General features: G+C 39.3%; 1 protein-coding gene across 4 annotated transcripts in view; it reads left to right on the top strand.

Annotated features, from left to right (window-relative positions):
* Nucleotides 1-726: 726 nt before the first annotated feature.
* The window catches only part of WDFY3 (WD repeat and FYVE domain containing 3), a 240,653-nt gene continuing 230,918 nt past the window's right edge, over nucleotides 727-10,461 (top strand). For all 4 annotated transcript variants that reach the window (XM_039217080.1, XM_039217078.1, XM_039217079.1 and 1 more), the window contains exon 1: nucleotides 727-807. The gene's annotated coding sequence lies outside the window, so the exon portion shown is untranslated. The remainder of the gene's footprint in view (nucleotides 808-10,461) is intronic.

Here is a 10,461-nt window from a genome sequence, read left to right as displayed (position 1 = left end):
ACTTTCGCTGAGGTCATGATCTCGCGGTTCGTGGGTTCGGGCCCCGCGTCGGGCTCTGTGCTGACTGCCAGCTCAGAGCCTGGAGCCTGTTTCAGAGTCTGTGACTCCCTCTCTCTCTGACCCTCCCCTGCTCACGCTGTCTCTCTTTCTCTCTCCTAGAAATAAATAAAACATTAAAAAAATTTAAAAAACAACAACAAACATTTGAATATCCTATATAAGGCATGCTAAGTAACTTGAGCTTGGGAAGCACTGTTTTTTGATTTTAATTTAGGACAGACTACATTTAGCTTCAGATACTTGACAAATATACCTAGAGAACTAACATGCATATTTTGCTTTTTTGGCTCATAAAAGCAAAAAATAATGTGATCTATGATGTACAAATGAACACTGGACTGGAAATGGGGAAGGGTTAGGTTCTGAACCTGGCCCTGCCACTAAGTAACTGTGTTGTCATTGATTCTTTGCATAACTTTTTCTGGTCTTAGTAGATGGTTTATAGAGACCAGATTTAAATGACTATGTTCATTGTGGATTTTAGATAGCAGATTTTATCTGCCTTAAATAAATCATTGTCATGTGTTCCACTGTTAAACCATTGGCCATAAATAAGGAGATAAAGGGGGAATCAGTAGAAAATGAACGACTCGTTATGCCAAAACATATTCTGAAAATAAATTGTTGTTTTGTTTTGTTTTCTTACATCACAGGTATAATACTTCTCCACATCTGCTTCAGGAAGAAAGTGCCTGCCATTCCTATTGTTTCTACGCAGGTTCATGCCAGCCCAGAACGGAGAATCAGGTCAGTTTCAGGATCGTTATATCTGTTGAACAAGGAGCTAAGAGCAAGAATCATGATAGTCTTTCTTGCATCATTGTATTGTAGCAAACCCACTGAACTCTGCCTCAGAAGAGCTGGGGTTCAAGCCTTCTTTCCCACTGATGGCTGGGTATGCTTAGGCAAACCTGCTTTCCTGAGTGGCTTTTATTTTCTGCCCCCCCCCCCCCCCGCCAAAAGGATATATTAGAATAAATTATCTTCAGTTTCAATATGGCTTTAAAGCATTATTACTTTTTTTGTAGGTACCTACATAGAATAAAATCATGTTTTTAAAACGTCATTATCTTTTTTCCCCCTAGAAAAATCTAGTTGTAAGTACAGGCTTTGGAACTCTTTAACCTATTGTATTGTTAGTTTCTTGGAGTGATTAGTTTAAATGATGAGCTACATTGTGAGGGACTTGAATATTTTTGCTATCTGGTTGCCTTAGTTTTAGTATTTTACTTTGCTTTATTTTTACTGAATTTTTTTTTTTTTTTTTTTTTTTACGTGAGGTTAGTAGTTCTTCAGCTTTAAAAGGGGGTACCTTTTTGACCATGTTAGTTCTCTATTGATTGCACTTGACACAATTCAAGTAGCTTAAACAGAAAGGGGAAGTTAACAGGCTTTTGGACATATCCCAGGAGACACCAGAAGATCTGAGGACATGGGAATGGAACTGGGCTGTACAAGAAGAACCCAGAACCCAGAACCCAAAGGTAGTCAGGTTTCCCTCATGCTGTCCGTGTGGTGCCTCTCCTGTGCATCTGTCTCACTATTTTTGGAGAGCTGGGTTTCTTCATGTTTCCACTCCTTGTCATGGGGGGCATGGTTTTCACCACTTCCCTATACTCTGTATATTATACTTAAGACTCTCAAAGAAATGCTAATGGATGTGTAAGTCCCCTATCCCAGCTTTCCCAGAACAGACTCTGATTCTTCAGTCAGGCGCCTCTGAGCAAGTTGTGCTTTGGGGCAGGGTCATTTTAAAAATTGGTAATGGCTGTCTCACCATTTTTGTTTCAAAGCCTGTTGTCTGAAAAAGATAAAAGGATTTGATTTATTCCTACTACAGTACACATGGCTAATAATAGAGGGTTACCAGCACACATGGCTAATAATAGAGAGTTACCCTTTCTAGTAGTATTTGTATTTTAGTTGGGATCAAACATTAAGCTGTATTTCCCAAACTGTGTAGAAGTGAAAACTTGAGTTCTAGTATATAAAAATGATAACATAGGTGAAAGAAAAACATTAGGGATTGAAAGGCAGTGTTTTAAGGTTCAGGGAGAGGAAGAAAATGAGTAACCCATGTTTGTATACTTAGAGGAAGGCAAATAGATAATCACGTATATATTTTTCTTTTTTTTAAGTTTATTTATTTTGAGAGAGAGAGAAAGTGCACGCCATTGTACACGCTCAAGCAGGGGTGGGTCAGAGAGAGAGAGGGAGAGAGAAAATCCCAAGTCGGGGCTCGAACTCGCAAACTCTTGAGATCATGACCTGAACCGAAACCAAGAGCTGAAGTTGGAGGCTTAACCAACTGAGCTACCCAGGTGCCCCACACATATGTATTTCTAAGGTTGCAGTGTTACAAAATTTAATACAGTAAGTAGAAGGAAAGCTTTTATATTTAACTTTCTGAAAACAAGACTTGAAGGTAAGGGAAAGGACCATTAGGTTTAGTCCCAGCTCAACTATTAACTGATTTTGCTTAAATCACTTATTCTTTGTGCACCTCAGTTTACACGCACTTACCAGCTACGTGACCTAAACTTCAAGATATCAATCTTCTTCATCTTAAAAATGGAATTGATGATAGTGATACCTCACAGGGTTTTTGTGCGGAAAACCTTAATACTTACTGTATGTTAAGTGTTCAAAAAAGCTCTTGGTACATCAGCATCACTTTTTGAAATGAGTGGATTAAATTATAGGATTGCTGGAGTTCCAGCTAACTTAAAATCTGTGGCCTAAGATATTTCTGATACCACTAATGTCATTTTTTTTTCCCCAAAATTAAGACTTAGTAGCTTTGGCTGTCTACTTGAGCACTCCATTAAGGTTAATTTTGGGACTACTAATAAAAGTTTTTTTGAGGGGTGCCTGGGGGGCTCAATCGGTTAGGCAAGCCTCCGACTTCAGCTCAGTAATGATCTCATGGTTTATGGGTTCAAGCCCCGTGTCGGGCTCCGTGCTGACAGCTCAGAGCCTGGAGCCTGCTGTCGATTTTGTGTCTCTCTGTCTCTCTGCCCCTTCTCTGCTCTCACTCTGTCTCTTTCTGTCTCTCAAAAATTAATAAAAATGTTTTAAAATGTTTATTTGAATTAAGTATATGTATTAGTTCTCTCATACATGGCTACATGAACCATGAGATCATGACCTCAGCCAAAATCAAGAGTCAGACACTTGGGGGGAGGGGCAGGATGGCAGAGAGGTAAGAAGCTCCGTACTTGAACTCGCACCCATCCATCACACAGAAAAGATCGGAAGCCATTGGAAACCTTACAAAACCTGAGAGATTGGGAGAAAAAGGACGCAGAATCCACTGAGCAAGCCTTCTAACGGCTACCTCAAGACACAAGCCAGAGTACACAAGGTGGAGAGTCCCAAATATCACTACGAATAAAATAACCAAGGTCCCAACAAGAGAGACCAAGAGATACCATTCAAAAAACAATCTCTGAAAAGATAGGCCCTGGACAGTCAAAGAGTCTTCTTGGATACAGCAGTGCTCATAGGTGCAGAGAGCATAACACGTCATTAAAACCAACAAGAGCCGGAAAGCTAACTAAAATGATGAAACGAAAGAGCTCTCCTCCAAAGAAACTGCAAGAAGAAATGACAGCTAATGAACTGCTCAAAACAGATATCAGCAGCATTACTGAACAAGATTTTAGAATAATAATGGTGAAATTAATAGCTGGGCTTGAAAAAAACATAGGGGGCATCAAAGAAACTATGGCTACAGACAGGATGGAAAATAAAAATAGGCATGAAGAATTAAAAAATGCGATAAATGAGGTACATAATAAATTAGAGGCCTCCAGTGCACGGATTGAAGAGGCAGAAAGGAGAATAAGTGATCTAGAAGACACCATTATAGAAAAACAAGAAGCTGACAAAAAAAGAGACAAACTGATCCAGGAACAGGAAAGAAGAATTCGAGAGCTCAGCGATACGGTCAAACGCAACAATATCCGTATCATAGGAATCCCAGAAGAGGAAGAGAGAGGGAAAGGTGCTGAAGGAGTCCTGGAACAAATTATAGCAGAGAACTTCCCCGACCTGGGGAAGGAAGTAAATGTGGAAGTACAAGAGGCTCAGAGGACTCCCCTCAGACGTAACCTGAATCGATCTTCTGCACGACATATCATAGTGAAAATGGCCAAATACAAGGACAAAGAGAGAATTTTGAAAGCAGCTAGGGAGAAAAGGGCCCTAACATACAAAGGGAAACCTATCAGAGTGGTGACAGACCTATCTACTGAAACTTGGCAGGCTAGAAAGGAATGGCAGGAAATCTTCAATGTGATGAACGGTAAAAATATGCAGCCAAGAATCCTCTATCCAGCAAGCCTGTCATTCAAAATAGAAGGAGAGATAAAAACCTTTCCAAATAAACAGAAATTGAAAGAATTTGTCACCACGAAGCCAGCCCTACAAGAAATCCTGAGGGGGATGCTCTGAAGGAAAGGTTGCAAGGAACAAAGATACCAGAGACACCACCACAAACATGAACCCTACAAAAGATACAAAGACTCTAAACCCACATATTTCAATAATAACACTGAATGTAAATGGGCTGAATGCTCCAATCAAAAGACATAGGGTAGCAGAATGGATTAAAAAACAAAATCCATCAATATGCTGTCTACAAGAAACTCATTTTAGACGGGAAGATACCTTCAGATTAAAAGTAAGGGGATGGAGAAATATATATCATGCTACAGGAAATCAAAAGAAAGCCGGAGTAGCGATACTTATATCAGACAAACTGGACTTTAAATTAAAGACAATCACAAGAGATGAAGAAGGGCACTACATAATAATTACAGGGTCCATCCATCAGGAAGAACTAACAATCATAAATGTCTACGCACCGAATATGGGAGCACCTAAATATCTAAAACAATTAATCACAAACAGAAACAAGCTTATAGATAAGAATGTGCTAATAGCAGGGGACTTTAATACTCCGCTTACAGCAATGGATAGGTCAACCAGACAGAAAATCACTAAAGAAATAATGGACTTGAAAGACACATTGGACCAGATGGATCTGACGGATATATTTAGAACTTTACATCCTGAGGCCAGGGAATTTACTTTCTTCTCAAGTGCGCATGGCACATTCTCCAAGATAGATCACATACTGGGACATAAAGCAGCCCTCAATAAATATAAAAGAATAGAGATCATACCATGCACACTGTCAGATCACAATGCTTTGAAACTTGAAATCAATTACAGGAAGAAGTCTGGAAAACCGCCAAAAACATGGAGGTTAAAGAACACCCTTCTAAAGAATGAATGGGCCAATCAGGCAATTAGAGAGGAAATTAAAAAATATATGGAAACAAATGAAAATGAAAACACAACAATTCAAAATCTATGGGATGCGGCCAAGGCAGTCCTAAGAGGAAAGTACATTGCTCTCCAGGCCTATTTCAAGAGATTAGAAAAAGCACAAGTCCAAAATCTAACAGCTCACCTAAAGGAGCTAGAGGCAGAGCAACAAGAACGCCCTAAACCCAGTAGAAGAAGAGAAATAGTAAAAATTAGAGCAGAAATAAACAACATAGAGACCAAAGAAACAATTGAACAGATCAATGAAACCAAGAGTTGGTTTTTTGAAAAAGTAAACAAAATTGACAAACCTCTAGCCAGGCTTATCAAAAAGAAAAGAGAGAGCACCCAAATAGACAAAATTATGAATGAAAATGGACTTATTACAACCAACCCCTCAGAAATACAAGCAATTATCAGGGAATACTATGAAAAATTATATGCCAACAAATTGGACAACTTAGAAGAAATGGACAAATTCCTAAACACACACTCACTACCAAAATTCACACGGGAAGAAATAGAAAACCTGAACAGACCCATAACGAGTGAAGAAATCGAATCAGTGATCAAAAATCTCCCAACAAATAAGAGCCCTGGACCTGATGGTTTCCCTGGGGAATTCTACCAGACATTTAAAACAGAATTAATCCCAATTCTTCTCAAGCTATTCCAAAAAATAGAAGTCGAAGGAAAACTCCCGGACTCATTTTATGAAGCCAGCATCACTCTGATTCCCAAGCCAGACAGAGATCCAGCAAAAAAAGAGAACTATAGGCCAATATCCTTGATGAATACGGATGCAAAAATTCTCAACAAGATCCTTGCAAATCGAATCCAGCAGCATATCAAAAGAATCATCCACCAAGATCAAGTGGGATTCATTCCTGGGTTACAGGGCTGGTTCAACATTCGCAAATCAATCAATGTGATCCATCATATCAATAAAAGAAAAGATAAAAACCATATGATCCTGTCAATAGATGCAGAAAAAGCATTTGACAAAATACAGCATCCCTTCTTAATAAAGACTCTCGAGAAAGTTGGGATAGAAGGAACCTACTTAAACATCATCAAAGCCATCTATGAGAAGCCTTCAGCTAACATCATCCTCAACGGGGAAAAACTGAGAGCTTTCCCCCTGAGATCAGGAACACGACAGGGATGTCCACTCTCACCACTGTTGTTTAACATAGTGCTGGAAGTCCTAGCATCAGCCATCAGACAACAAAAGGAAATCAAAGGCATCAGAATTGGCAAAGAGGAAGTCAAACTTTCACTCTTCGCAGATGACATGATACTCTACATAGAAAACCCGACAGACTCCACCAGAAGCCTACTAGAACTGATCCAAGAATTCAGCCAAGTTGCAGGGTACAAAATCAACGTACAGAAATCGGTTGCATTTTTATACACCAATAATGAAGCAACAGAAAGAGAAATCAAGAAACTGATCCCATTCACAATTGCACAAAAAACCATAAAATACCTCGGAATAAACCTAACCAAGGATACAAGAGATCTGTATGATGAAAACTATAGAAAACTTATGAAGGAAATTGAAGAAGACACAAAGAAATGGAAAAACATTCCATGCTCATGGATAGGAAGAATAAATATAGTTAAGATGTCATTACTACCTAAAGCACTCTACACATTCAATGCAATTCCAATCAAAATTGCACCAGCATACTTCTCAAAACTAGAACAAACTATCCAAAAATTTGTATGGAACCACAAAAGACCCCGAATAGCCAAAGTAATACTGAAAAATAAAACCAAAACGGGAGGTATCACCATCCCAGACTTCAGCCTCTACTACAAAGCTGTCATCCTCAAGACAGTATGGTATTGGCACAAAAACAGACACATAGACCAATGGAACAGAATTGAGAACTCAGAAGTGGACCCAAAAGTATACAGCCAACTGATCTTTGACAAAGCAGGAAAGAATATCCAATGGAAAAAAGACAGCCTTTTTAACAGATGGTGTTGGGAGAACTGGACAGCAACATGCAGAAGAATGAAACTAGATCATTTTCTCACACCATGCACAAAAATCAACTCAAAATGGATAAAGGACCTGAACGTGAGACAGGAAACTATCAACACCCTAGAGGAGAAAGCAGGAAACAACCTCCTTGACCTCCACCGCAGCAACTTCTTACTTGACACATCCCCAAAAGCAAGGGAATCAAGAGCAAAAATAAACTGTTGGGACCTCATCAAGATTAAAAGCTTCTGCACAGCCAAGGAAACAACCCAGAAAATTAATAGGCAACCAACGGAATGGGAAAAGATAGTTGCAAATGACATATCAGATAAAGGGTTAATATCCAGAATCTATAAGGAACTCACCAAACTACACGCCCGAAAAACAAACAACCCAGTGAAGAAATGGGCAGAAGACATGAACAGACACTTCTCCAAAGAGGACATCCAGATGGCCAACAGACACATGAAACGATGCTCAGCATCCCTCCTCATCAGGGAAATACAAATCAAAACCACACTGAGATACCACCTCACGCCAGTCAGAGTGGCTAAAATGAGCAAATCAGAGAACTCTAGATGCTGGCGAGGATGTGGAGAAACGGGCACCCTCCTACACTGTTGGTGGGAATGTAAACTGGTACAGCCCCTCTGGAAAACAGTGTGGAGGTTCCTCAGGAAACTAACAATAGAACTCCCTTATGACCCAGCAATAGCACTGCTAGGAATTTACCCAAGGGATACAGAAATGCTGATGCATAGGAGCACATGTACCCCAATGTTCATAGCAGCACTCTCAACAATAGCTAAAACATGGAAAGAGCTTAAGTGTCCATCAACTGATGAATGGATCAAGAAGATGTGGTTTATCTATACCATGGAATATGACATGGCAATGAGAAACCATGAAATCTGGCCATGTGTAGCAACATGGATGGACCTTGAGGGTGTTATGCTGAGTGAAATAAGTCAGGCAGAGAAGGACAAATATCATATGTTTGCACGTATAGGAGGATTAGGAGGAACTTAACTGAGGAGCATGGGGGAGAATAAGGGGGGAAATGGTGGGGGAGAGGGAGAGAGGCAAACCATGAGAGACTCTTGAAAGCTGAGAAACAAACTGAGGACTGATGGATGTGGGGGGGGAGGGGAGAGATGGGCATGGAGGAGGGCACTTGTGGGGATGAACACTGGGTGTTATATGGAAACCAATTTGACAATAAACTATTAAAAAAAAAAAAAAAGTCAGACACTTAACTGACTGAGACACCCAGGTGCCCTGAAACATATATTGAGAGAGTTTAAAAAGCTCAAGGAATGGAACTCCATATAGTTTGAAAAATTCAGATATATTTAACGTGAAACTTTAATTACTGATTTTCATTTTTTTTATAATTAGAAAAAAATGCAAGTTGAAAATTAAAATAGCTTTACACATTAGACCATTGGGACTTAATTCAGTTATCCTTTATTTCAAGAAATATCTAAAGTTTGGGACTTAGAAATCATTTTTATATAAATTTTTTAAGTTTGTTTATTTTGAAAAAGAGTGTATTCAGGCAAAAGTTGAAGAGGGGCGGAGAGAGGGAGAAAGATGATTTCGCCTGACTCTGCAGTGACAGAACAAATGTGGGACTCCATCTCACTAGCTGTGAGATCATGACCTGAGCTGAAATCAAGAGTTGGATGTTTAACCACATGAGCCACCCAGGCACCGCAGAAATAGAAATAATTTCTTTTTTTTTTTTTTAAATAGTAAGCAATTGTGTCATTTTATTTTATTTTATTTTTAATGTTTTGTATTTATTTCTAGGAGAGAGAGAGAGAGAGAGAGAGAGAGAGAGAGCGAGCGTGAGCAGGGGAGGGTCAGAGAGAGAGGGAGTCACAGACTGAAACAGGCTCCAGGCTCTGAGCTGGCAGTCAGCATAGAGCCCGACGCGGGGCTCGAATCCAGGAACCGCGAGATCATGACCCAGGCGAAAGTCGGACGCTTAACCGACTAAGCCACCCAGGAGCCCCAAAATAGAAATAATTTCTATCACACTTTATCTCCCCTTTTGGGATACCTTTTTTCCCCTTAGTCTTTTGGTTTATTGACTATAGAGCTAGAGGTTTCTATGATTTCCATCTTTGAGTTGTTTTTGACCCCAAGTATCCTTTATTTGGCTATTGTTTTGAGGACAAATTATGTATTGATATTCATTGATAGTGTGGTTAAAAATATTGTATAAAGATTAAAAGTAGATATGAGTGAGAACTGCAGTGTAGTACATGTTTTGGTTAAGGTACCAAATTAGTCATATTTCCAGGTTTCAGTTATGATTTCATTGCTTACAGCTCTTTGTCCTAGTACAGGTTTCTTAATTTCTCTTCTTATTTCCCATCTATAAACTGAGTGCATTAATAGTATTTAATAAAAGTAATAAAAGGGTTAAACAAGATAATGTTTGCAAAGTCTTTAACACTGCACTGGCACATCGTAAGTAAAACCTAAATTTATGTTAGCTTCCATTCATTGTTTCAAGCAATGGCCTTAAGTCATTTTTGCCTCTGAATTTTTGAAGATTAGAATATAAACAAAACAATGTTCTGCTAATGATAACGTATAACCCTTCCTGTTTAGTTGATTACACAGCTCATTAGCATATTGGCTTTTTTTTGAAAGGGAGAATAGAGTTTGCATAAAAGGATATCAGTTTAGAGCCATTGCTTAAATTATTGGCTAAGAACGGGAAGGAGGGGTTGGAGAAGTAAGTGTGCTGTTTTTGCTGTAGGTCTCAAGAGCTTTTTTGTAGTCACCAAGTACATATGTATGTGGTGTAATGTATCTGTAACAAGGATGTACAAGGATGTCAACTTTTCATTTTCTTTTTAAACTTTTACCGCTAGCCGCCACCCCCCCCCACCCTTTTTGTTCTGTTTTGACCTGGGGGAAAGGAGTAGGAGAAGGGATGTCCATTCCCTTTACAGTCTTACAGAGGACATGTCATGTTCGTCATCTTACCTGTGGTAGGATTGTCCTGTGCTCCTGTTTTATGAAGATCTCTGCTAATAAGGCACCATCAGGTGTATTGA

The sequence above is a fragment of the Hyaena hyaena genome, unplaced genomic scaffold, assembly GCF_003009895.1.
Source record: "Hyaena hyaena isolate Hyena2069 unplaced genomic scaffold, ASM300989v1 scaffold_664, whole genome shotgun sequence".
Taxonomy (NCBI): domain Eukaryota; kingdom Metazoa; phylum Chordata; class Mammalia; order Carnivora; family Hyaenidae; genus Hyaena; species Hyaena hyaena.
Note: the sequence above shows the minus strand (reverse complement) of the source record. Positions and strands in the feature narration are given on the sequence as shown.